We start from the raw sequence: 27985 nt of genomic DNA, 5'->3' as shown, positions 1-27985 counted from the left end.
GCTGGAGCCACGAAGTAACTGTCGCCGGGCACTTCTTCATGTGGTGAGCGCTTACAACAGTTTAGAAAACCAGCTACTTAGTGTTATAATAAGTAATCCTAAACAGCATACTTAAAGTCAATTTAGCTGGTAATAAAATCAGTTAGGCTAAAATTTATTAGGTTGAAATGAATTAACCATAAAACTGCAGTTCAACAGAGCCAAAATTTATATTTTCTTACAGAGTAGATATGTGGTAACATCTCTGTCACACTCTCTGCCCTTACAGAAAAGTCATTACAGATATTTTAAGCAAATTGCAGCTTCCTATTTCTTGTTTGCCATATATTTCCACTGTCTTTTCGCCAACTTCTGGCAAAGCCTTTCAGTGTTAAATTGTAAAAGTTTCCAGCTCTATAATTTTCAGACTTACAGATTACCTGTGACACAATAATGCTGACCTGTGGTCACTGAGACAGTTGGGAGAGGCTGATTTGGACATAGCAGGGCTTGGAGTGTACAGCAGGACACTTATGTAAGAAGGTCCGGAAGAAAGCGACACCGGCACACGTTCACCTTCATAAAATAAGAATCCAGAACCAGCTCCTGCAGCGCACAAATTCTGACAAACACATTTACACCTGCTCCAAAGACGATGGAAATGTGTGAATGCACTCTATAGGGGGGAACTTTAAAAAGTCATTTTTGCCCATATACCCCCGGATTCTATATAAGGCACGGCAAGTAGCATGCATTAAATTGGGGGCATGCCCAATTTACACACACACACACGTTAATTAATTAATAGCATTAATATCCCACATTTTCCCACCCACAGGCAGGCCCAATGTGGCTTACAACAGTAAAGGGCTGAAAAGGCATACATTAATTTGGCATAAACAATCAAGTACATGGAAGTAGGAGTGATCAGTAAGTAATTACAGAGAAGGGGAAGGGGTAAGAAAGTGGAGGATGTCATTAAGATAGGTACAGTACAACATTTAGGGACAGTATAACATTTAGGGAGGCAACGGCGGGAGTTTAGCGTAAGCTATTCCAAATGAGGTGGTCTTGAGTGCTTTTCTGAAGGTCAGATGATCGGGAGTAGTTTTTACAGATTTAGGTAATCCATTCCACAAATGAGCACCAACATAGGGGAAGGTGGATGCATAGGTGGCTTTATACTAATTGAGCAACGAGCCAATCAGTTATGATAATTGGCCAATAACCAATTATCATTACTAATTGGCAATAATTGGAATTTACGTGCACTTCTTTGTAGACATATTCTAAAAAGATCCGCATGTAAATTCCATTGTGCGTAGCTGAAAAGTGGGTGCAGCCGTGAGATGAGTTTGGGAAGCTACTCAAATTTACACACTAGAATTCGGGGGAACGCATCTACGTTTAGGTGCGGGTATTTACACCAGGCTTTTAGTGTCGTAAATGGCCCGGCCTAAATAAAGGCGCAATTCCTCAGCCCTATGCGCTATTCTATAAACCCTGCCTAACTTTAGGCAGGGTTTATAGAATAGCGTTAAAGGCCCGATTCTACATATGGCGCCTAAAATTAATACACATTAGGCAATTAGGAGGGGCATAATCGAACGGGGCCGGCCATCTCCGGGGACGGCTCCGGGAAGGGACGGAGCCAACCGTATTATCGAACGAGATGGGCGGCCATCTTTCGTTTCGATAATACGGTTGGGGCCGGCCAAATCTAAACATTTAGTCAACCTAAATGTTGAGATCGCCGGTCTTAGAGATGGCCGGCTTCGGTTTTCGCCGATAATGGAAACCGAGGCCGGCCATCTCAAACCTGGCCAAATCCAAGGCATTTGGTCGTGGGAGGAGCCAGCATTTGTAGTGCACTCGTCCCCCTGACATGCCAGGACACCAACCGGGCACCCTTGGGGGCACTGTAGTGGACTTTATTAATTGTTCCCAGGTACATAGCTCCCTTCCCTTGGGTGCTGAGCCCCCCAAATCCCCACAAAACCCACTCCCCACAATTGTACACCACTACCATAGCCCTTACGGGTGAATGGGGGCACCTACATGTGGGTACAGTGGGTTTGTGGTGGGTTTTGGAGGGCTCAACACTTACCACCACAAGTGTAACAGGTAGGAGGGATGGGCCTGTGTCCGCCTGCCTGAAGTGCACTGCACCCACTAAAACTGCTCCAGGGACCTGCATACTGCTGTCATGGAGCTGGGTATGATATTTGTGGCTGGCATAGAGGCTGGCAAAAAAATGTTATAATTTTTTGGGGGGGTGGGAGGGGGTTGGTGACCACTGGGGGAGTACGGGGAGGTCATCCCCGATTTCCCTCCAGTGGTCATCTGGTCAGTTTGGACACTTTTTTTGAAGCTTGGTTCTGAAAATAAATGGACCAAGTAAAGTCGGCCAAATGCTCATCAGGGCTGCCCTTCTTTTTTCCATTATCGGCTGAGGGCGGCCATGTGTTAAGCACGCCCCCGTCCCGCCTTCAGCATGCCTCCGACACATGCCCCCTTCAACGGACTGCAGGATTTACACAAGAAAATATAAAATCTCTCTATATAAAACGCACCTCCAAAGTTCTAATGAAGCCTCACTTTCCCAACGTTCTAAAGTGAGGCGGCAGAGACCGCTTTTTGTCCATGAGTGTCTGCCCCGCCCACGTTTCAAATGTAATGACTTCGAGGGCGGAGCAATGACACTCTACCAATGAAAAAAACTAGCGACCCAGGCAGGGGGAAGAGTAGGAAAACACACGGAGCGTGTTTCCCTACTCCTCCCCCTGCCTACGATTCAGCTGTCACTGCCTGCCCCACGGACCTCAAAACTAGCCTCTCCACCCAAAGCACATAGCTCCCCAGCCCCAAGATTTCCCACACGCTGCCCAATATGGAGTCAGCCTTGGCATTTACAGACGGAACGCATGTTGTTCTCCGGGAAAGGACTCGCGTTCGACCACAAGAAACGGAGCCTGCGCACACTCAGAACAGTCACAATCAACCTCAAAAGGACCAAGACCATGTGCTGCGGCACCGCAAAGAGCCCAAGAAAGGTTCAAATGGGAATGCACAGCTTGACGCCCAGCAACGGCGCAAGCCTCCACACCCACAGCTGATTCAAAATTCGCTGTCCACACACGGAGGAAGGTTCGATGGCCCCAGCAACCGAACAAGACCCGAATTACAGCAACGGAGCACGCCCATCTGCCGGCCCCAATCAAAGAATTCGGTATAGAAGCAGCAAAAGACAGCTCTCCCAAGCCTGCCAAAAATAACGACACTGTCTCCAAAATACATCCAGGACCAGCTCAAGCACGAACATGACTGTGTGAGAGAAAGAAGAGGGGGAAAGGGGGGGTCCTGAGACATGACAGAAGGGGGAGAGTGGGACCAGAATGGGGGGAGGGGTCCTGCAACCACACAAAGGAAGGGGGGGAGGTATCTCTGGCACACACACAGTGTCTCTCTCAATCTCATACACTGACCACCACACACTCTATGTCTCACACTGTGTCACATTCACACACTTGCACACACTCTCATTCTCACACACACACTCTCTCACAGACACGCTCGCAACCACACTCTTTCACACACACATTCACTCTCTCTCTCACACAATCACTCTCACACACACTCTCTCTCAAACATACACACACCCAGGAAACCCTTGCTAGCGCCCGTTAAATTTGTGTCAGAAACGGGCCTTTTTTACTAGTTATAAAATAATTATAAAATTATGTGCTGTATTGATTTAGTCTTCCTTGAAAATGCATGTACAGAAACACATCAGACTTGAGAAATCTGCTTAACACTTTGATTTGATTCGCTCTTCCTCACCATGCCTGTTTCATTGCATTCTTGGTTATTATGGTTTCGTCCTGACCTTTCTAAACTACAGGGCGCAATGGATATCTTCTTAATTTGTTTTGAAAATAAATGGTGCACTGTTCTGTAGATGCTCAGTTTCCCATGTATGAAGCTGTCAGTTTGGATTTTGTAGTTGGCTTTTCAGATTTAAATACTCACATTTCCTAAATCCGAGCTGAAGGCAAGTTACAGTCGGGTATTGGTCCACATCGGTTTGAAAGCTTTGCAATGGCTTTACTGTTCACATGCTTCAAGTCTGTGGCAATTCAGTCACTTTCCTGTGGATCTTTACTGAAATCCGGTCATCCAACATGACATTAGAATTTAATGAATCTCACATGCATAGGCTTTGTGCGCAGTTTATAATTCATTTTGGTTTTGATGCTGAAGATAAAGAAGGAGGCATGCTTAAAACGTATTCTAGGCTATTTAAAGAAATCTGTAAATGGATTTGGGAATTTCAATCTGGTTGCCCTTAATTTTGGAACGAGAAGGCCATATCTGGAAGGCTTGTAAGATGTGAAGGCCCATTTTGTATACACTGTAATCAATAGAAATAAAACAAAATAAAACATGGAAAGGAAAAGAAAATAAGATGATACCTTTTTGATTGGACATAACTTAATACATTTCTTGATTAGCTTTCGAAGGTTGCCCTTCTTCCTCAGATCGGAAATAAGCAAATGTGCTAGCTGACAGTGTATATAAGTGAAAACATTCAAGCATTACTATGACAGTAAAATAGATACCATTGGAGATTCTACATGGAATGTTGCTACTACTGGAGATTCTACATGGAATGTTGCTATTCCACTTGCAACATTCCATGTAGAAGGCTGCGCAGGCTTCTGTTTCTGTGAGTCTGACGTCCTGCACGTACGTGCAGGACGTCAGACTCACAGAAGCAGAAGCCTGCGCGGCCACATTGGTGAACTGCAAGGGCCGACTTCTACATGGAATGTTGCTAGTGGAATAGCAACATTCCATGTAGAATCTATAGAAATCAAACCAAATAAAACATGGAAAGGAAAAGAAAATAAGATGATACCTTTTTGATTGGACATAACTTAATACATTTCTTGATTAGCTTTCGAAGGTTGCCCTTCTTCGTCAGATCGGAAATAAGCAAATGTGCTAGCTGACAGTGTATATAAGTGAAAACATTCAAGCATTACTATGACAGTAAAATAGATACTATTGGAGATTCTACATGGAATGTTGCTACTATTGGAGATTCTACATGGAATGTTGCTATTCCACTAGCAACATTCCATGTAGAAGGCTGCGCAGGCTTCTGTTTCTGTGAGTCTGACGTCCTGCACGTATGTGCAGGACGTCAGACTCACAGAAGCAGAAGCCTGCGCGGCCACATTGGTGATCTACAAGGGCCGACTTCTACATGGAATGTTGCTAGTGGAATAGCAACATTCCATGTAGAATCTATAGAAATCAAACCAAATAAAACATGGAAAGGAAAAGAAAATAAGATGATACCTTTTTGATTGGACATAACTTAATACATTTCTTGATTAGCTTTCGAAGGTTGCCCTTCTTCGTCAGATCGGAAATAAGCAAATGTGCTAGCTGACAGTGTATATAAGTGAAAACATTCAAGCATTACTATGACAGTAAAATAGATACTATTGGAGATTCTACATGGAATGTTGCTACTATTGGAGATTCTACATGGAATGTTGCTATTCCACTAGCAACATTCCATGTAGAAGGCTGCGCAGGCTTCTGTTTCTGTGAGTCTGACGTCCTGCACGTATGTGCAGGACGTCAGACTCACAGAAGCAGAAGCCTGCGCGGCCACATTGGTGATCTACAAGGGCCGACTTCTACATGGAATGTTGCTAGTGGAATAGCAACATTCCATGTAGAATCTATAGAAATCAAACCAAATAAAACATGGAAAGGAAAAGAAAATAAGATGATACCTTTTTGATTGGACATAACTTAATACATTTCTTGATTAGCTTTCGAAGTTTGCCCTTCTTCGTCAGATTGGAAATAAGCAAATGTGGTAGATGACAGTATATATAAGTGAAACATCAAAGCATTTCAGTGACAATCTAACAGGATGGGGGTGGATAGGTGAGATATGCATGGAGACAGGAGGGTGACAAGCAGAGCAATACAACTTTATGGTTTATAATGGGCTAGAAAACCCAGATCCTTGTTAAATCCTGTCTGTTGGGTGTCAAAATATTTAATCATTCTGACTTCAAAGATCTTACATTCCTGTACTGTTTTAAAGTTACCTTTCAGGATTCTTACTATGAAATCACTGGTACAATGGTCTGGTTTTGTAAAGTGCTGTCCCACAGGGGTGGAATCCTGGCTGGCACTGGCATTCTTCATGTGATGTCTATGTAAATTAAATCTTGTCTTTAGCATCTGGCTTGTTTCTCCAATATAGCATCCTTCGTTACATTTTTTACACTGAATGATGTATACCACATTGGAAGATGAGCATGTAAATGATTCCTTAATGTTGAATATTTTTCCTTTCTGAATGACTGTGGGGTCCTGTGAGATGTTTTGGCATAGCTTGCAGATGGATATATTGCAAGGATGTGTGCCATTCTCTTCTTTTTGAGTCTGTGTTGGGAGTTTACAGTATACTCTGTAGAGACTGGAATTGAGACACCCAGGTCAGGCAGAGCCTCTTTCGAAGTACCTGCAGAAGAACACATGTACTGGCCAGAAAGTACAGTGGGAGCAATCATTCTAATCTAATCTGAGATTTGTAGACTGCACGTGTCCCAGCAGGAGATTCAAGGTGGTTAACATGATAGAGAACTCTTAACAATACCAGGAGCTACACAAAACAATAAAAAAAAAATGTATTAAATAAAGAAGGTTTTAGTTTTTATGCACTTGCATATAGCCAGTCTCAGATCAAATAGAGGTTTGGACGGCTTCCTAAAGGAAAAGTCCTTAGACCATTATTAAATTGGACTTGAGGAAAATCCACTATTATCTGGGATAAGCAGTATAAAATGTTTTGTACTTTTGGGGGGGGGGGGGGGGGATCTTGCCAGGTATTTGTGACCTGGGTTGGCCACTGTTGGAAACAGGATGCTGGGCTTGGGGATTTTAAATGGAATGTTGCTACTCTTTGGGGTTCCACATGGAATCTTGTTACTCTTTAGGATTCCGGAATCTTGCTATTCTTTGCAGTTCTACATGGAATGTTGCTATTGTTTGTTTTTCTGCCAGGTATTTGTGACCTGGATTGGCCACTGTTGGAAACAGGATGCTGGGCTCGATGGACCTTTGGTCTGTCCCAGTATGGCAACGCTTATGTTCTTATAAAGGAAGTGCATTCTAGAAATATACATGTGGATAACATGAACAGCACAACCCTGATGTCCCAACTTTCACATGTAGGTGATACCACTTCAGTGGTGTTCCTAGGTTGGCTGCCACCCGGAGCGGATCACCGCTGTGCACTCCCCCCCCCCCCCCCCCCAGACGAATCACCCCTCCCCCCAAGTGCATCGCTCTTACCTCCTTGTCTTCTGCAGCGACACAGGCACTCTTACTTTCCATGGCCGTGTCGCTGCAAAAGACAGGATAAGTTCTTGCTTTTTTTTTGTATACCCAAAACTTAAACAAAAAGAACTCTAAAGATCTGTGGAGGTTTTTCTGCCAATGATGACAGCAAGTGCTCCGTGCAGTTGAAGGCCAGCGTGGCCTATGTAAAGGAGTCCGTTGAGGCTTTTCCTCCAATAACTTGATATATGTAAGATTCCCTTTAGCAGTAAATCCAGAATTTCGAGAGGACGTTTATAGTTTGATAGGCATTTTGAGTATCCTCTATAGCTCCTACATTTGATCATAGTAGTTTCATCTGGAACATGGCACATCCTACTGGCTACAATGGGATAAGTGATCCTTTTACTATTATTTATTTATTTATTTAGATTTTGCTCACACCTTTTTCAGTAGTATCTCAAGGTGAGTTACATTCAGGTACACTGGCTATTTCTCTGTCCCAGGAGGGCTCACAATCTGAGCAATGGAGGGTTAAGTGACTTGCCCAAGATCCCAAGGAGCAGCAGTGGGATTTGAACCGGCCACCTCTGGATTTTAAGCCCGGTGCTCTAACCACTAGTCTACTCCTCCACTACCAACATGAAGCCTGCCCTTGCAGATCAGCAACGTGGCCACGCAGGCTTCTGTTTTTGTGAGTCTGATGTCCTGCACGTACGTGCAGGACGTCAGACTCACAGAAACAGAAGCCTGCGCGACTGCATTACTGATCTGCAAGGGCAGGCTTCTGCATGGAATGTTGCTAGTGGAATAGCAACATTAACATTCCATGTAGAATCTCAAATATTTATTTATTTATTTGGATTTTGCTCGCACCTTCTTCAGTAGTAGCTCAAGGTGAGTTACATTCAGGTACTCTGGATATTTCTCTGTCCCAGGAGGGCTCACAATCTGAGTAATGGAGGGTTAAGTGACTTGCCCAAGATCCCAAGGAGCAGCAGTGGGATTTGAACCGGCCACCTCTGGATTGCAAGACCGGTGCACTAGCCACTAGGCCACTCCTGTCACTCTTTGAGGTTCTACATGGAATGTTGCTACTCATTGGGATTCCAGAATCTTGCTATTCTTTGGGGGTCTAGATTTTGCTCACACCTTCTTCAGTAGTAGCTCAAGGTGAGTTACATTCAGGTACTCTGGATATTTCTCTGTCCCAGGAGGGCTCACAATCTGAGCAATGGAGGGTTAAGTGACTTGCCCAAGGTCACAAGGAGCAGCAGTGGGATTTGAACCGGCCACCTCTGGATTTTCAGTCCGGTGCTCTAACCACTAGGCCACTCCTCCACTATAGCTTGGAAACCCAATCCAGCTCTACTGCTGTGGTGGCCCTAATGCCCGCCCCCACCGTGTGACATTTTCAGCACACTGGAATTTTTCGGTGGGGATTACTGCCGGGTTAGCGTAGAAGCCCTTACCGCCTGCTAAATATGTGGCAGGAAGTTGCTCTCCCAGGAAATGACCACGTGGCAAGCGGTTCAGGTACCGCACAGCCATTTCCCTTGTTTTAAATAATTTAAAAAGAACCTTTTACCTGTTGCGGTAAAAGTGGGCCTGGGCGTGCAGCCAACCCACACGTCGACACCACCGCAGAGGTCCCTTTACCACAGCTTGGTAAAATGACCCCTCAGTGATAGTGGGAGAGATTGAGTTGGGAAGGAGCTTCAATGAAGTTTGACCGTGGGGAGATTAAAAGCTTCGGTGGTGGGGAGTGGAGGAATTTGCAACCTGAGCAGGGATTTCAGGTGGCAAGGGTCAAGTTTGAGGGAGAGCACAGGACTGCTAGGGAGGAAAAGAGCAGGAAAGAAAGAGGGAAATTCAGCAAATAGCACCTGAAATTAGGAAGTGGGATGATCCATGCCAGGGGCGTAGCCAGACCGGCGGGAGGGGGGTCCAGAGCCTGAGGTGAGGGGGCACATTGTAGCCCCCCACCACCGCCACCACCAACAACAACTTTGACCCCCCCCCCCCTGCCGACGACCCGCTGCCACCGTCACCTACTTTTGCTGGCGGGGGACCCCAACCCCCGCTATCTGATCTGCAAGGCTTTGTTCTATTTCCGTGAGTCTGACGTCCTGCATGTATGTGCAGGATGTCAGACTCACAGAAACAGAACGAAGCCTTGCGCCGCAAGAAGAGAACCTCGGCTGGTGGGGGTTGGGGTCCCCCGCCAGCAAAGATAGCCGACGGCGGTGGGGGAAGGTTGGCGGTGGGAGGGGGGGTCGAGAGGGTCATTGGCATTGGGGTCTAGGGCCAAATCTACAGGGGCCCAGGCCCCCATGGCCCCACATATGTACGCCACTGATCCATGCTAAGCCAGTATTCTGCAGACCTTTACAGAGTGCGTCTCATGCCCAACTTTGGGTGTGAGCATTTACACCTGCCCAAAAGCTGATGTAAATGCTGGCATCTAATGCCATTATTCTGTAACATGCATAAATCCTGGGAACATGCCCCTCCCATGGCCACACCCCCTTTGGAGCTGTACACACATGTTATCGAATAGTGCATAGGACAGATCTACATGGAAGTGACTGCCAATTAACATCATTATTGATGGTTAGCACTTGATTAATTAGTTTATATGCTGATCTGCTCTCCGCCCCCAAATCTGCACACCCAACTTTGGCTGACCTATACAGAATTCAGCAGAGAGTGCATTTTAGGGGGTGTGACTAGAGCACTGGGTGTTGGAAACATAAACTCACTAGTACACATTAAAACAAATTTTCCAACAAAGAAAATGTGTGAGGCGAAACACCCGAAAAAAATCAGGGGGGAAAAAAAACGAATGAAATACAAATTAACCAAAAAAATTTGACCTGTGCACAGGGGACTGAGAGTAAACTAGGCCCCCGGGCACAGAGGGCATGCTGGGCCCCCTTCCACTAACACCGCCCCCCTCCCCACCACCACCAGTGCTGCTGCCCCCCTAACCTACTCTGCCACTGGCCCTGTTGCCCCTGCCCCCCCACTACCACTGCCCCCCACACACTACTGCCCCCCCCCCCCCCGCAGCCCTTCCTTCCTCCATGTCCAGCAGCATGCCCTCTGATCTCCCCTTTCCCACCATCTTCCATCCCTGCTGCTGCCTGCGCCGGCTCCTCAGTTTAAAATGGCGTCTGCGACCTATCATGGTAGTCTTGTGAGAGTTCGTGGTCACCATTTTAAACCACGGAACCGACACAGGCAGCAGCAGTGGCGGCGGGCAGGGGCAACTGGGTAGAGCCTCTGGGCCCTCGGGCCCGAATGGTCAGTCCACACCTGCCTGTGCACATTCCTGTTTCGTGCCAAGGACTGGAAACCTGGTTCCTCCGTATATAGGGATAGCCATCTCCCCCTTCCCCACAAACACACACAAACACCACAGGATTTTACATAGCATGCCAAAATCCAAGCGTATTCTATAAAAACACGCGTAACTTAATTGGCTTAAAGAGCCAATCCGCATTGTTAACAGCACTTAACAAGCAATAAGGAGCCCTAATTGGCAATAATTAGAATTTATGTGCACAAATCTCCGAACGTATTCTGTAATGCACTGCGCGTAAATTTTAATGCGCGCAGGCAAGAAGGGGCGTTGTTATGGGTATTGAAGTGGGTATTTCATGGGCGTTCCAAAATTTACATACGTTGTTCCAGAATACGACCCACTGCGCATCAATCTGCACACAGGGATTTCTACCATTGGTGTAAATGGATGCGCCTAGCTTTAGGCGCTGTGATACCAACTAAGCGTATTCTATATACCGCGCCTAAATCTAGGCGCCGCTTACAGAACACGCATGGGTGGAAATATTTACCGCACAGATTTTTCAGGTGCCTTCTATAGAATCTCGCCCAAAACGCCAAATAGCTCATTTGAAGAAAAAGAATGAGCTGAGAGCTCTAGAGGTTAGTTCAGGTAGATAATGTGGGTGGTACGAAAGTAAGGCCTAGTCTAACTCTCAACAATTTCAGATGAATTCCTCAGCTGATCCAGCAAAAAATGCAGGTGACATCCCCTTCCCTGTGCTGGTAGGTTTGCTCTTAAAGGAAATAATTGCTTTAGCAAAAGGATTTTTAACCTACGCATCGCTTTTTTGCTTAAATAAGGTACGGAAGCTATTTTCTTGCACTCCATGCTCAGGCAAACTACAGTCATTAACACCTCTCTATAATTTATCACTGTTTTAATCAACCTAATTTTTAGCTGCAAAAGAAGTTAATACTGTTTCTTTAGTGCCAAACTTGACTCATTCCTGCGCAGTGTCCGGGGAAAAAAAACAGAATATAAAAAGTCAGCGTGATAGAAACCTTTATATTTATAATTCTAATGTGATCCGAACTTGTTCAGTTGAATCTGCATTTGGCAGCTAAATAGTTAAATGCATCCTGGTACAATGAAGACCAATTGTGTTTTCGTAATACCTAGATACAACGGAGGTCATTTTAGACACACAGGACTAGATTCAGTAAGTGTAATGTAGTAGATGATTTATTTATTTACTAGTAAAAAAGGCTCGTTTCCGAAACCAATGAAACGGGCGCTAGCATGTGGTTTTTTGTGTGTGTGTGTGAGGGTGCGGTGTGTGTGCAGGTTGTTGATGTGTGTCTTTTTTTTGTTTTGTTTTGTTTTTTTGCTTGGGGGTTTTCCTCGGAGTGTGTATGTTTGAGAGAGTATGTGTGAGAGTGACTGTGTGTGAGAGAGAGAGAGAGTGAATGTGCGAGTGTGTGAGAGAGAGAGAGAGAGAGAGTGTGAATGTGTGTGTGTGTGACAGAGAAAGAGAGTGAGACTGGGTGCGAGTGTGTCTATGAGAGAGAGAGTGTGTGTGTGTGTGTGTGAGCATAAGAGTGTGTGCCAGGGCCCCCCCTCGTTCCAGGGTCCCCCTTCCCTCCTGCCCTCTGAGTTCCAGGGCCGTCCCCTCCCTGCCTCCCTCCGAGTTTCAGGGTCCCCTCCCTCCCCTGCATTATGCTCTCTCCCCTGCATTCATCCATATGCAGGCAACATCCTCTGTGCCCTGCCCCCTCCATCCATCCATGTGCAGCATCTCTCCCCTGCCCCCTCCACCTCCCTCCGAGTTCCAGGCCCCCTCCCTCCCCCCTCCGAGTTCCAGTGTCCCCCCTCCCTCCCTCTCATTTCCAGGGTCCCCCCTCCCTCTGTCCCTCCGTCCCTCCCAGTTCCAGGGTCCCATGGAACTGGGAGGGAGGGGGGACGGAGAACATTGGGGAATTGACGTCAGCAGGTGGTTACGATCCCAGTGAGACACATTGGAATGTTGGAGGAGCAAATTATTATATTATATTTATTTATTTATTTATAGCATTTATACCCCGCTCTTTCCCGCTCGATAGCAGGTTCAGTGCGGCTTACAAGGTATGGTACAAAGTATCACAAAGATATCCCAGCTATAGAGAGTAGGACAGTAGGACGAGACGTGGGAGAGAGGATTGGAGTATGGGTGGTGCTAGTGGCGTGGATAAAGACCTGTACAGTCTATCCAGTCTGCCCAAGAAGATAAGCTCATCACATATGGTATGATGTAATACATCTTATGTATACCCGATCTTGATTTATCCTTGTCTTTTTTAGGGCATAGACCATAGAAGTTTGCCCGGTACTGGCCTTGTTCTAAATTTCTGAAGTTGTTTTCAAAGCCCCTGAACAGTTCCGCTCCAGTCCATCCAAATCTATTCAGCCTCGATCAGGGCACAGGCTGTAGAAATCAGCCCAGCACTGGCTTTCCTACCTAATCTCCCCTAAGTTTCTTTGGATCCAAACCTTCGAAACAGGATTCCTGCGTGTTTTCCCCATGCATTTTTAAATTACGTTACCGTTTGGATCTCCACCACCTCCTGCGGTGGGGCATTCCAGGTATCTACCACCACCTCAGTGAAAAAATACTTCCTGACATTATTCCTGAGTCATCCCCCTTCAACCTCAATTCATGTCCCAGAGCCTTCCCGTCTCCGGAAAAGGTTTGTTTTCGGATTAATACCGTTCAAATATTTGAACATCTGTATTATATCACCTCCTGTTTCTCCTTTCCTCCAGTGTATACACGTTCAGGTTAGTAAGTCTCTTCTCGTACGTCTTGCAATGCAAATCTCATACTGTTTTCATCACTTTTCTCGGAACCACTTCAAGGCTTTTTACATCCTTGGCAAGCGGACGCTAGAAAAATGGTGCACGTTCAGTAATTTTTGATAAAATACACAGGTTGGAAACTGGATGAAAGCTCTCTGGAACAGACTGATCAAGAGAAGGTTTCTTAAGCAGAGAAGAAACAACCACCTTTTTCCATGGATGGGGAACAATTCCTAGACAAAGGCTCTGTGAAACAAGATGAAGAACCAAGGGAGACAGACTCTGAGGAGAAAACTGGAGCCAAGGTCTAGAGAGTAAGTGGTAAGTTGCATAGAAGACAGAATGACAGTGAGTTGGATCAAGGAGGGTAGGAAGAAATAACTCCTAGTGGAATGAGATAACTGGCCAGAAGGCTGATCTAGCTGAACAGGGAAAGAAGAAACTAGGGGGAGGCCTGAAGGGGGGGGGGGGTAGGTAGGGAGGGTAAAGAGCTCTGAAGAGACTTGACTTTGGAAGAAAAATATGAGGCATGCACATCAGTAAGGGGTAGGTGTAGGTGGGATTCACTGGGGGTGGAAAAATAATCCGGCCACCACCTGAAAAGGTTTCCTAGTGGGACAATGAGACTGAGCAATTAGGCAAGAGAGATGAGACTTTTTGTCTTTAAGTTGTGAGTGATAAAACCTAGTAATTGACCAAAAAAGGTGAATAAGAGAGGCAGAATTGTCCTTACACCAAAGGCGCTCAGCCCTGCAGACCTGACAACAAAAGAGACAGAGCCCATGATAAAAACCAAGGTTGAGAACGGCGCAGAGAGACATCCAAAGGGGGTGAATCAATGAGCCAAGGGAATTGAGTCAACAGTACAGAATTCCAACTGGAGGCCGTTTTCTCCAAATGTATAGAAACAAAATCTGGGCAGAGATAAGTAAAAAGGGGGAGGGGATAGTCTCAGGATCCTTATAAGCAAAATGAGCCCGGGATCAAGAGGCAGAGACAGAAGAGTTAGATCGAGACGAATCAACAAGATTTCAGTAGGAGAAGATAAGAGAGAGCAGAAAATGACCCAACTAGCAGACGGGGAAAGAGGCAGAGGAGACAGAAGGAGCAGCTGTGTCATGAACTAGAACCAGGTCAAGGGTGTGACCATGTGAATAAGTAGGAAAGCAGAGTAATTGAGCAAAAGCAATGCCATTAAGAAAGGACAACAAAGAAAACACGAGTGGCAGATGGAAGATTTACATGAATATTAAAGTCACCAATGACAAGATTCTGAAAACGAGTGTTAATTTCAGCACGGGCGAGCAAGAAAGCTTCCAATTCAGGACAAAAGATGAAAGGTGGACAGTAGCAAACTAAAATATACAAATTGGAGGGGAGGGTAAGATCTCAGAATAAGGGAGGGATGCAGGAAAACAGATTGCCAAACCCCCAACTCTTTTAAAACTCTCTGCAAGGTAGAATGCAGTGAAACTACAAGGAAGACGATGGTTAAAGATATGCCTCCTCACCACCCGTTAACCAGGTTTCGGTGAGGCAGAGTATAGCCAACTGATGAACGTTAGAGAATGGCAATTTAAAAGACCAAAAGTCCAAGATGAAGCAAACTCCGCAGAAGACAGCGAGTTTGGAGAAGGGAAGGATGGCAGGACCCAAACCTGCCAGTGAGAAATAGCACGGGGAAAGGGACAAGACGAGTTTGGAGGGCGACGACCCCAGTGAACTGGGAGAGGAAGAGGAAAGGAAGGCATAAAAAAAATCTGGGAAGTAGGAGCCATAAGCCCTAAAGAAGGCACCGATGCACAAGAAGGGAAAGGGAATGGGACTTGATATACTGTCTTTCTGTGGTTTTTGCGACTATATTCAAAGTGGTTTATATAGTTTATACAGGTACTTATTTGTACCTGGGGCAATGGAGGGTTAAGGGGCCCTTTTACTAAGCCATATAAGCGTCTACACGCACCCAACGCGTGCCAAAATGGAGTTACCACCTGACTACTGTGTGGCTCTTGCTGTGATTTCATTTTTGGCAAGTGTCCGATACATGCGTCTAAAAAATGTTTTTTTTATTTATGGGCGCGTGTAACGGGCGCGCACCAAGTGGCATTTGGCGCACATAGGTCATTACCACCCAGTTACCATGTGAGTCTTTACCACTAGGTCAATGGCTGGCGTAAGGTCTCAGACCCGAAATGGACACGCGGCAATTTTCATTTTGCCGCACGTCCAATTTCGGCAAAAACAAAGGCCTTTTTTTTTTTTTACAGGCACACTAAAAAATGGATTGGTGTGCTCCCAAAACCCACACTACCATAAGCCATTTTTCAGCATGCCTTTGTAATAGGACCCCTAAGTGACTTGCCCAGAGTCACAAGGAGCTGCAGTGGGAATTGAACCCAGTTCCCCAGGATCAAAGTCTGCTGCACTAACCACTAGGCTACTCTTCCAATAGCAGTATTCCATGTAGAATCTCAAATAGTAGCAACAGAATCTCAATAGTAGCAACATTTCATGTAGAATCTCAAATAGGGAAAGAGAAATGGGACTTGATATTCCACCTTTCTGTGGTTTTTGCAACTACATTCAGAGCAGTTTACATAGTATAAACGGGTATTTATTTGTACCTGGGGCAATGGAGGGTTAAGTGACTTGCCCAGTCACAAGGAGCTGCAGTGGGAATTGAACCCAGTTCCCCAAGATCAAAGTCCACTGCACTAACCACTCGGCTACTCCTCCACTCCAAAGTCTGAAATAAATCCAAAAGACAAAGCAAGTTAACACTAAAAGGGTTTGCCCCAAAGCAGCAAGACCTGCTCCCTGGGTGTACTCCTTTGGTGCGTCCGAAGCACACGCTGCCACGGGGCTACATGCCACAGGCAGTTTGAATTGATGGAGTTCTTTTGGGAGGCTTACATGAGTGGGTCATGTGACCCAATGACCGATTCAGGCAGGAAACAACAGCGTGCTTGTCTGACATTGCTGTCTGGATGTCTCAACGCCACCTGAAATTAAACATGACCAAAACCGAACTTCTCATTTTTCCCCCCAAACCCACCTCCCCACTCCCCCCATTTTCTATTTCTGTTGATGGCTCTCTCATTCTCCCTGTCTCCTCAGCTCGAAACCTTGGGGTCATCTTTGACTCTTCTCTCTCCTTCTCTGCTCATATCCAGCAGATTGCCAAGACCTATCGTTTCTTTCTTTACAACATCCATAAAATCCGCCCCTTTCTTTCCGAGCACTCTACCAAAACCCTCATCCACACCCTTGTCACCTCTCGTTTAGACTACTGCAATCTGCTTCTTGCTGGCCTCCCACTTAGTCACCTCTCCCCTCTCCAGTCAGTTCAAAACTCTGCTGCCGTCTCGTCTTCCGCCAGGGTCGCTTTACTCATACTACCCCTCTCCTCAAGACCCTTCACTGGCTCCCTATCCGTTTTCGCATCCTGTTCAAACTTCTCCTACTAACCTATAAATGTATTCACTCTGCTGCTCCCCAGTATCTCTCCACACTCGTCCTTCCCTACACCCCTTCCCGTGCACTCCGCTCCATGGATAAATCCTTCTTATCTGTTCCCTTCTCCACTACTGCCAACTCCAGACTTCGCGCCTTCTGTCTCGCTGCACCCTACGCCTGGAATATACTTCCTGAGCCCCTACGTCTTGCCCCATCCTTGGCCACCTTTAAATCTAGACAAAAAGCCCACCTCTTTAACATTGCTTTTGACTCGTAACCACTTGTAACCACTTGCCTCCACCTACCCTCCTCTCTTCCTTCCCATTCACATTAATTGATTTGATTTGCTTACTTTATTTTTTGTCTATTAGATTGTAAGCTCTTTGAGCAGGGACTGTCTTTCTTCTATGTTTGTGCAGCGCTGCGTACGCCTTGTAGCGCTATAGAAGTGATAAATAGTAGTAGTAGTAGTCTCTTGTAACCAGAGCTAATATTGTGATGTCATAATGCCTCAGGCCACCAATAAGAGCCAACCTCATCAGTGATGTCACAATGGCTTGATTGTCCTATACTTGGCTCACTTTTATTACATAGCTCTTTGAGCAGGGACTGTCTTTCTTCTATGTTTGTGCAGCGCTGCGTACGCCTTGTAGCGCTATAGAAATGCTAAATAGTAGTAGTAGTAGTCTCTTGTAATCAGAGGTGATATTGTGATGTCATAATGCCTCAGGCCACCAATAAGAGCCAACCTCATCAGTGATGTCACAATGGCTTGATTGTCCTATACTTGGCTCACTTTTATTACATATAGCAGTGATTTAGCCAGAGCTGATATTGTGATGTCATAATGCTTCATTCCACCAATGCCTAAGAGGAACCTCATCAGTGATGTCACAATGGCTTGATTGTCCTATACTTGGCTCACTTTTATTACATAGCTCTTTGAGCAGGGACTGTCTTTCTTCTATGTTTGTGCAGCGCTGCGTACGCTTTGTAGCGCTATAGAAATGCTAAGTAGTAGTAGTAAATATGCCTCATTGTACTGCCCTATAGAATTGCCTCCATAAGTTTCAGTAACAGTAAACAGCAAGTTGGGGGCTTTCCTGTAGCCTCACCCATGATGGCCTTTAAAAATTCCACCACTCATGCCCAGTATTTCCCACTCTCGGGGCACTTTTTACACTGTCCGGCCTTCTTCGCTTCAGGGTGCGTAGACTGTAGTGAATAAAACATACAGGTTGAAGAGTGAAGCCTTTTCAAAATCTTAACCGTATTTCATCAAACCATTAGTGGAGCAACTGTGACAGTGGGAGACTTGAACAAGCTTTTGTGCTCTACGTTGTAGCTGGGCTTGGTCTAGACAAGAAGGTGTTATTTCAACATTTTAAACTGGCATATCTTGGAAATGTGGACAGAAAGTCAAACAAATACAGTGGAATGCTAATCTCCATTTTACATGCAGCTGTTGAAATTGACAGCTGCTGAAACATCTGTTGAACACGTCATAAATATATCAGTACCTGAAAAATGCAGATCATCTCACCCTGTCTGGATTTTATGTCTACATCTTGAGGTTTTATAGGCTGACGGAGGTAAAACGCAGGATGGAAGCTTTGCTTGAAATGTTATAAGAAACACATATGTAATTAGCGATGAACCATTATAAATATTTTTTATTCGGTTCACTGCGATTGCATTTTCTTAGGTGAACTAATTCTACATTAAAAAGATTCCATTTGGGAAACAAAACTCAAACGTTAGGTACCAAAGTCTATTCCATAATGTTTCTTATTCAATTTGAGAAAACGCCAGTGTATAATAAAAGAACCTTCGTGTATTTTTTCTGTGTATAATCGTTTATCAGTTCCTGGCTATAATCCCAGGTCCACCATAACCAAGCATATTTCTTCCTGATAAAATCACTACCTCTGTCAATAATTGTATTGTATTGTAACACTTATACCCCGCGCTTTCCCACTTATTAGCAGGCTCAATGCGGCTTACATAATATAACAGGTTTACAAGATAACACAAAATGGATAAAACAGCTGAATATCCTATATAATAAAAGGCACCTCCAACATTCTGAAGCTGACTGCATGGCGAGGCATTCCTGCTCTCTGTATCCATCTCCTGAATTGACATCACGTACTTCCGGGTTCGTCACAAGCAGAAGTGACCAACCACACGAGGTTTCTCGGCTTCAGAATGTTGGAGGTGCATTCTATTAAATAGGATTGGTCAGTTCCTTGAAGCACAGCCAGAGCTCAGCGTCCTGCACAGTAATGCTCAGACACCAGAGAGAGGGAGGGAGGGGGGGCCTGACACCAGAGAGAGGGAGGGAGGGGGGCCTGACACCAGCGAGGGGGGGAGGTATCTCTGTCACACACACACTCTCTCTCACACACACTCTCTCTCACAGTCAATGTCTTTCTCTCACTCACACAGTCTCTCACACACTCTATGTCTCACACTGTATCACATTCACTCTCTATGTGTCACACAGTCACTCACACACTCTCTTGGTCTCATACGCTCAGTCTCACAGAAAGTCTGTGTGTCTCTCACACACTCTCTCTCTCTCGCACACACTTTATCTGTGTGAAACTCACTCTCTCTCTCACACACACTGTCTCACATACGCACTTGCACACACTCTCATTCTCACACACACACACTCTCTCACAGACACACTTGCACCCAGACTCTCTCTCTCTCACACACTCGCACATTCACTCTCTCTCTCACACACAGTCACTCTCACACACACTCTCTCAAACATACACACTCCGAGGAAAACCTTGCTAGCGCCCATTTCATTTGTGTCAGAAACGGGCCTTTTTTACTAGTAGTAAATAAAGAGGTGGACAATAAAAAGTGGGTAAAAAGATGGGTAAGGGAGGAAGGTGGTAGAGGTAGGGAGTGGGAAGAGGGTGAAATTGGGATAGTGTGTTGTTAATTAAGGAAGAATGTATAATGATGGTTGGTAGCGGGAGGGAATGAATTCAAAAAGGATAATAACAAAAAGGCTACGTATCCAGTCTTAATGCATAATCCTGACAGGGGTCTCTGTTTCTAGAGCCTTCTGCTTTGAATTTACAGTAATGAGAAATTATATGGGATGGATTTTGCTTAGTTGAAAACAAAGTGCCCATTACACTGAATTCCAGTCTTATGGATTCAGACAGCAAAGGGACACTGATTGCTTTGGCCATTGTAAGCATGACGGCTGGTCCTCATTTTAAAACCATTCCCATGTGGAAATAGCAGCTCTGAAATGTGGAGATGCTTACTTATGCAAATAGCAATCTTAGAAAGACGTTATTTACAAGGGGCGATCCGCACCATATCTAGATAGCAAGCGGGAGGTGGTCAGGATGTGGAGAGGAAGTGATTTGGACAGGCCAAAATTCTGAGGTGTATTTCCTATTTTACAAGGAGAATCCATGTGGGTAGGAAACAATCTAGGCATTTATACCTGCTGCCTGGGAGGCATCAGGGGATTCTTACTACCAGGGAGAATTATTGGGGTAAGGGGTCTTCTGGGGGGGGATTCTTAATGCATTGGGTTCATGGGTGTTTATAATGTGGAGAAGCCATGAAGGAGGATGCCAGCTGGAGGGGGGCTTTAAGGGGGGTTCTTGATGCCCATGAAGGGGGGGGGGGGGTGACTTGTACCGAAGGTTGGGCAGTGTATACATACCAGGAGTAGTAATTTTTGAACAGTTACTCCCACAGCCATGTAGAGTACAGCTGCATGTTTTTCCCCACTGGTAGCTTTTGCGTACGACAGGTAGCGCTATAGAAATGATTTGTAGTAGTAAAATCGCTGCTCTCATGGGCTACGGAGAGGCAAGATGTGCACTCCTGCGTATCCAAACAGGTATTTTACAAGGGGCTCTGCTTTTGGCACTTAAGATTCAGTGCATGACTGTGATTTCCTCCAGGGGACCTGCCACTGCATTGATACTATTGCTTCCTCTTGCAGTAAAATATCCAAAATTTTATTAATAATAACAACAACAACAACAGAGTTTGTTATCCACTTGTGCCTATTCAGGTCTAAGCAGGCTACAACAAAATGAAGCCAGAATATATCTAGAAATTACATAATTAATCTCATATGCAGAACCAATAGAAAGAAGGGGAGACATGAATTACCCCTGGGTAAAAGACCTGCCATCTAGCCTATCCCTATTCTGAATGAATCTCACATATTTATAAAATAAAAACATTTTAATCTTTCTCCTAAAGTCCCTATCATTGACTGAAAGCTGTATGGCTTGACAGACATTCTTATCTAGTCTCGCTGCATTAAAGGGAATGCAAGAGTTCCAAGATTTTTGTCCTCGTCTTAACTTGCAGTATCAGGTAACCAATATTCAGTCGGTGGCAGTCAGCATTTTTTTAAAATGTTGATCGTCTCCGGCTAAATTCTCCCCCAATATTCAGTTCCAAGCCATGTCCAGGCACCGGCACTGATTATCGGGGGATAATTTGGGGTGGGCAGGCTGCTGGAGGTTATGCAGACCTGGCAGGGGTAGCATAACATTTTGTTTGTTTGTTAAAAAAAAAAACTTTGACCCCCCATTCCCCCCCCCCCCCCGCGTGTGCCTCCTCTTTCCCTCCTTCCTTTCTCAGCCCGCATTGAGACCCCCTGCCTCTCCCCCAACAGCAAAGTTAAGCCCCCGGGCTTACCTACATCTCTGGTAGTCCAGCAGGGTCGTTGGGGGCAGGAGCACAGCCCCCTCACTCCTGCCCCTTGTGGCGCCTCTGTAAAATGGCTGTCGTGACCTCTCACACTGAATATCCACAGTTAGGTGGCAGAAAGCTACTTAAGTGGGCAGGAGAGGCTTTGAATATTGCCCTATGTCCATACATATAACCTGGCGCGAGACCAAATAGGATTTTGTAAAGGACAGAGTAGAATTTAAATTGTACCCTACATTCCGTAGGTAGCCAGTGTAATACTTTGTAATAAAGAAAAATGCTGTCCTTTTTTAAGTGAAAAAAAAAAATCAATCTGAGAGCAGTGTTCTGTATCGACTGCAATTTCTTCATCATCTGCTTAGAACAACCCAGATACACAATATTACAATAATCTAATTGTGACATTAAAAATGCCTGGGCCAATCATCTAAACTGAGCCACTCTAAAAAAAAAAAAAAAAAAAAAAATGTTCGTACTCGTGTAAGTTTTCTAATTAGATAAAAAGATTTCCTAATCAATCTGGGATTGAAAAGTTAGCGATTGATCGATAATTATCCCCAGAATTTCAGTCTCAGATGTTAACTCATATATGTGCCTATTAATTGTTAAAAGGTGTCAGAAATGGATCTGGATTGCTATCAAACAAAAGAAAGTGGAGTGGAGGAGTGGCCTAGTGGTTAGGGTGGTGGTTAGGGTGGTGGACTTTGGTCCTGGGGAACTGAGGAACTGAGTTCAATTCCCGGCACAGGCAGTTCCTTGTGACTCTGGGCAAGTCACTTAACCCCTCCATTGCCCCATGTAAGCCGCATTGAGCCTGCCATGAGTGGGAAAGTGCGGGGTACAAATGTAACAAAAATAAAATAGATACTATTAGAGATTCTACATGGAATGTTGCTACTATTGGAGATTCTACATGGAATGTTGCTATTCCACTAGCAACATTCCATGTAGAAGGCTGCGCAGGCTTCTGTTTCTGTGAGTCTGACGTCCTGCACATATGTGCAGGACGTCAGACTCACAGAAGCAGAAGCCTGCGCGGCCACATTGGGGATCTGCAAGGGCCGACTTCTACATGGAATGTTGCTAGTGGAATAGAAACATTCCATGTAGAATCTCAAATAGTAGCAACAGTGGAGGAGTGGCCTAGTGGTTAGAGTGGTGGACTTTGGTCCTGAGGAACTGAGTTCAATTCCCACTTCAGGCACAGGCAGCTCCTTGTGACTCTGGGCAAGTCACTTAACCCTCCATTGCCTGCCGCATTGAGCCTGCCATGAGTGGGAAAGCACGGGGTACAAATGTAACAAAAAAAAAAAAGTTTTTTTTTTTCAGTATTTAACATTGTCACCACTTGCTGTGGTTTTTTTTTTGAGAGTGCTTTAGACTGTGGAAAATGATCGGTACTGTCTAATGTGCTCTGTTACATGTTTGCTAATTGCAACAGCACCTGTCACCATTTTACATACAGGGTCCCTCCAAGGCAACGCATTTGTGTAATACATGGATCACATAAAGATCATTTTCAGACTCCATACATAAAAACATAAGTATTGCCATACTGGGTCAGACCAATGGTCCATCTAGCCCAGTATTGTGTTTTCCAAATAGTGGCCAAGCCAGGTCACAAGTACCCGGGAGAAACCCAAATCGTGGAAACATTCCTTGTAGAACCCCTAAGAATAGCCAGATTCCGGAATCCTAAAGATTCTATGCCAGCTCAGAGCTGGTGATAGGGTTTACAGAGCATTGGGGAAGAATGGGGAGCCCTGTTCAGGATGCATCTGCATGATAAAAGGCCCCCCCAAGCCCCCTCAACAGAAGAGCCGCAGCCACCACCACCCCCAGCAAGAGACCCCCCCCCCCCCACAGGGACCCTGATCCCCCACCTCCCTGACAGAAGAGGACTGGAGGACCTCCAGCCCCCTCCTGGTGGTCTAGAAGCCCTGAAACCCTCCCCCTGTACTTGTAGACAACAGAAGAGGGAGAAACACTTCCTCCACCTTCCAGGGCCACCTCCAAAATGGTGGCACCCTGCCCTGCCCAGTGCATCCTGGAATATGCTTCACTACCATATAAGGGACCTCCAGCCCTCTCTTCTGTCAGGGAGTGGGGAGTCGGGTCTCTTGTGGGGGGGAGTCAGATTTCTTGTGGGGGGGCCTCTGTCTGAGGGGGAGGGGTTGGGTGGACTGGGGGTCCACCAGACCTCCAGACCACATTGGTGTTTGACAGGTCCGTGCTTTTTTTTTACAGCCCTGACCTGTCTACTTCTGCGGGAGGATTGTGCCTTGGGCGCATGCGCAGGCACAATCCTCCCACAGAATTACCCCTATGATCAGAGCCTAAATTAGCTTTGATTATAGGGGAGTTATTGCCCTATGTTGTTCTGGCAATAATTTTAGAGCACTGTTTGGAACAGCATGGGGCTTCTGATCATTCGGCTTTTAGACTGTGAGACCTCTAAAAACAGAGAAAGTACCTGCATGTAACGTGTGCAGTGCTGAATATGTGTAGTAGCACTATACAAGCAATGGACAAAACAGCGAAGATGACTAAAAGGTAAAAAAGTAAAGAAAAAAAAAGAGAAAATTGTAGAAAAAAATAATAAAAGTAGACTAATAATATAAATACTTAAAAAATATATTTATTATAAAAATACAAAACAGGGGGTGATCGAGACTCGACACAGCTGTGTTTCAGCAGGTCAGGCCTGCAACAGGAGTCTCTTCACCATATGTAGTCTCTTTCTCTATTTCTACATTGGATGGTTTATGTATTTGTATGTAGAAAAACCTATTGAAAAACTGTAACGAAGCGTCTGTGAAAATGACTCTCCGATTTTCTCTTTAAAAAACTTTGTAGCGTTAAGATCAAACTCAGATGCAAGACGCCGATTAGTGCTTCTCTAGTCTATATTGTTTTGAGTTTGATCTTAACGCAACAAAGTTTTTTGAAGAGAAAATCGGAGAGTCGTTTTCGCAGACGCTTCGTTACAGACGGGGGATGGGCACTCTCTAGTGCAAACTACTCTGTTACTGATTACAATAAGAAAGAATGAAAAGGAGACCATGGACACAGACACGGAGTATTGAGCCATCCTCAGGCATCGACACTTAGGTTGAGGATCTTCCAATTACATCGAACTCTTATCAGCCAGGCTACTGTCCCTTTGTTTAGTAGTTCTCTGGGTTTAAAATGGCTGATTGTACAGTTTCTTGCTTTGTATTTATTCATGTTTTTGACAGAAATACCTATTAAAAATAGAGAGAGAGATCCCTTCTATAGCAAAATCTTCAGTTGTGTAGTTCTGGCTGTATTAGTCATTTTCACGTTCAAAGTAAGAGTGAGAGATGTTTTCCTCATTCTGTACACCAGAACCACAGGAAAACCAAAGCAGGTTTATGCTAGCATGTTTGAAATCTCAGGATGCCTGTCTTCATGGCACTGCCAGCTTCCCTTCTGATGTAACTGTGAGTCACAGAGGGACAGAAATAGAATTATAGCAGTGCATCTCTCTAAAATTTCTTCCCAATGGAAACTCTCTAACTCACTTTTATCAGGAAGCTGCTTACATTTCACTAAACAGGGTTCACACGAGAGACTGTTGACTCAAATTAATTTTGCTGATTAGGTACTGTCTTGTAGCATCTACAAAATATTTGTCGCATAAAAGACCCCTTTTACTAATGGCACTGGTGTGTTGATGGAATTAGCGCATGCTATCTACTGTCGTGGCTCCTATATTCTTATAGATATGGTGACTGCTTACTATAATGCCAACATGTGTGCTAACATATATCGGCGTATTACATTTAAAGTGCTATGTTTGGATTTCAAATCACTTTCTGGGATGAATGCAGAGGGTAGGTTGATTTGATTTGCTTGCATCCCTTCCTCTGGGAGAAATCGTTGCTTCCATTGGACTCTAATAGGTTATATTCCAATGAAAAATATTATTATTATTATTACTTGTAGCATTTGTATCCCACATTTTCCCACCAATTTGCAGGCTCAATGTGGCTTACATTTGTCGTAATGGCGGTTGCCATTTCCGGGTAACAGAATTACAATTAGTAATGCATACGTGGAACAGATAACGGTATACCTGCATACATGGTAACATACAAGTAGCATAGCATGCTCGGAACAGAGATTAAAACTTTGCAGGAAATTTTAGGAAGAAATTAGCCCTGAAAATATCACAGGCTGTCATACACTCAGAAAGCAGATTTGCTTAATCTGGGTTGCCCAAGACAAATTTGTGCAGAATGTAGAGAGCGATTTTATAAGGGAGCACCCAGAGGAGCACCCCGAGACGCACCCAGAGGAGCACCCATGTGATACCTATTTCATATAGGAAAGTAGGCACCTGCTTTCCTTTATTGAATACTAGCATAACTAGGAAAATATACGCCTATTGCTTAGGCGAGAACACCAGAGATACATGAGTAATCTGGTAAGTGTGAGTCCTGCCAATGCTTTGCCCAGACTCCATGTGGGCAAAACCCATGTGTTTTTCCTATTTATAAAGTATGTCCCATGTAAGATATGTGTATTTTTATAGAACGGTGCTTCTGCAGACCATTCAGCATTTACGTGTGTATATACCAGGTGTATAAATATTAGCACCTTGTTTATCAAAGTGCCCCCATGAAGTCCTTATGGTGAAAATGGACCTTAAGGCCCAGCCTGTCTGGCTCCAGTGCAAAGGAAATAAACAACATTGGTCTTGTGATTGCATTGGAGGATTCTAATCCAGATATTCCTCTTGAACCCCCCTCATCAGAGGAAACCACTTTCTTGTAATGTGGAACATAGACTTGCCTAGATATATGCAGAAACAACCTCTGCAGGTTTCAAAAACTATTCTTTTATCCTATCCACTGATAGAACGAGAGAAGACTTAGGAAAACTAGGAAACCATAAGTCTGTTTTCCTAGCAACGTTCTCTTAAGCATCCGCTACGATCTGGAGCACAGCGTTGTTTTTAATAACGATATCACTAAGGGGTCATTTTACTAAAGGGTGGTAGGGCTACCACCGAGTTGGCGCATGGCAAATCGGGCCTACCACCAGGCTGCCGCAGGAGCCTGGCGGTAGTCCCGGCCTCTGCTGTGCTCCAACTCTGGCGCTAGAAAGTGCATTTTTATTTTCTAGCACCGGGGGCTTACCCAGCAGTAATCGGGCAGGGTTACTGCCGGGGCTCCTCCAGGAAATGACCGTGCAGCAAGAGGTTCACTTACCGCAGGGCCATTTCCCTTTTTCAACAAAAAGCCTTTTACCCACTGTGGTAAAAGGGGGGCCTTGGCGCTCAGCAAATCCATGCACCGATGCCACCACAAGGCCCCCTCTTACCGCAGCTTGGTAAAAGGCGCCCCAAGTGCAGAATGGAATGCAAATTTTGTTTCATGGCTAAGCAAACACTCCTCTTGTTTGTGGATAGTAGCATCATGTGAGGAATTTTCCCGCATAGCAGTAGGCTCGATGTGGCTGGCTTACAGGTTCCAGAGAGGAGAGTACCAACTCTGGGAATATATACAGAGTGGAAAATAGTGTAACAGTAGGTGCAAGGAAGCTGATAAGGTTCCGTAAAAGAGAATACAACTCTGGGACGAATATATAGAGAAAAGTAATCCCTATGAGGCTGATAAGTCTCCGGGGATGGGACTACAGCTTCTAGTGAGCAATACAGAGTAGGTAGAAGTACACTTAATTATAACCGGAGTGGTAAAATTCATACAGTTTGAAGTATTGTTCATTTCTTAGATCAAAGATGTGATGCATTGTTCATGAATTAGTTCGGGTCTACTGGGTAGGCTTTCCGGAAGATAGGGCCGGACTTAGGCAGGGGCGACAGGAGCGGTCACACAGGCTCTCGCGCCTCCAGGGGCCCTGCGGCGCTTCCTGTCACTTCCTGCCATATCGCCATTCAGCTGCTTTCCTTCCAGCCGCCCTGCATTTAAAAAGTTGCAGCGGCAGCGAAAAAGCAGGCTCGCCTCTAGCCTTTAAGCCTTCCCCTTCTCTCTCAGCATGCAACACTGATGCAATTTTCTGTTTCCGTGAAGGTGGCGCAGTGCACGCTGAGAAAGAAGGGGAAGGCTTAAAGGCTAGAGGCGATTCAGGTTTTCAGGATACCCACAATGAATATCCATGAGAGAGACTTCCATGCAATGGAGGCAACGTATGCAGAAGGCTGGGGTGCCTCCAGTCTACCATCAGGTATGGGAACCACTGATTTACACCAACTGAAACCTGGTGTAAATCCTCACACGGATCCCACAAATTGTGGAGTATTCTGCACATCTTTAGTGAATACCCCTGACCCGCCCATGGCCACGCCCCTTTTCAGCTTAA

This window comes from Microcaecilia unicolor, chromosome 10 (assembly GCF_901765095.1).
Source record: "Microcaecilia unicolor chromosome 10, aMicUni1.1, whole genome shotgun sequence".
Classification (NCBI taxonomy): domain Eukaryota; kingdom Metazoa; phylum Chordata; class Amphibia; order Gymnophiona; family Siphonopidae; genus Microcaecilia; species Microcaecilia unicolor.
This window is presented reverse-complemented; position numbering follows the sequence as displayed.